Genomic DNA, 942 nt, shown 5'->3' with positions numbered 1-942 from the left:
ACGGGAGGGGCTATATGTGCACTGTTTTGATAATTGAGGGGCAACATTTACACCACTCATAATTCAGGGGTGACATTGATAATTGACATATTATAGAGGGACATTTTTTACAATTTCCCCAATCATAAATTTTTTTTTTTCATTTAGAACTTTTTTACAGGTTTTTCACACATTACCGGCAATAATATTGCTGACATGAAATTTTTTTATTAGTCTTTTTTGGTATTTTTCTTCTTTCGCCTTCGTATTATAATTTTTTTTCGTATTTTTCTTTTTTCGTAAACGTATAGGCTTGCTCTGCGTTTTTCGCTTCTCGTTTCTCCGATCAGGCCTGCTCTGTATAGGCCTGTTCTGTGGAGTTCGGTATCGGAGAAACGGGAAGCGAAAAATGCAGAGCAGGCCTATACGTTTAGGAAAAAAAAAAAGAAAAATACGAAAAAAATTATAATACGAAGGCAAAAAAAGAAAATTATCAAAAAAAAAACTAATAAAAAATTTCATGTCAGCAATATTATTACCGGTAACCCGTAGGAAACCTATAAAAAGTTTTAGACGAAAAAAAATTATGATTTATAACTCTAAATATCACTTATTAAAGATCATGGTGCGACATGAATAATCAGGAATGATTCAGGGCGCGAAATGACAATTTAGCCTCTTTTTTTTAATCTTTTTTTCTTAAAATATCTCATTTCTTTTAATTTTTTCACTGAGAAATTTTTTTGACTCCACCCCTGTATGAATATAATACATTTTTTGCATGGGGCATTATAATATATACATTAATCCAACTGTGCGCAGTCAAAGAGGGAGAAATAATCATAATAAGTGTTGTACTACTAGTAATAGAATTGATGTATTTTGAAGTTGGACGCATTTAAGTAGATGGTATGTCTGTATAGTAACAGAGTTAGTAGTACTCGAAAAAAGAAAAATAGTAGA

Source organism: Ipomoea nil, unplaced genomic scaffold (genome assembly GCF_001879475.1).
Source record: "Ipomoea nil cultivar Tokyo-kokei standard unplaced genomic scaffold, Asagao_1.1 scaffold1576, whole genome shotgun sequence".
In the NCBI taxonomy this organism is placed as follows: Eukaryota; Viridiplantae; Streptophyta; class Magnoliopsida; order Solanales; family Convolvulaceae; genus Ipomoea; species Ipomoea nil.
The sequence above is the reverse complement of the archived record's forward strand: the minus strand, read 5'-3'. Positions refer to the sequence as shown.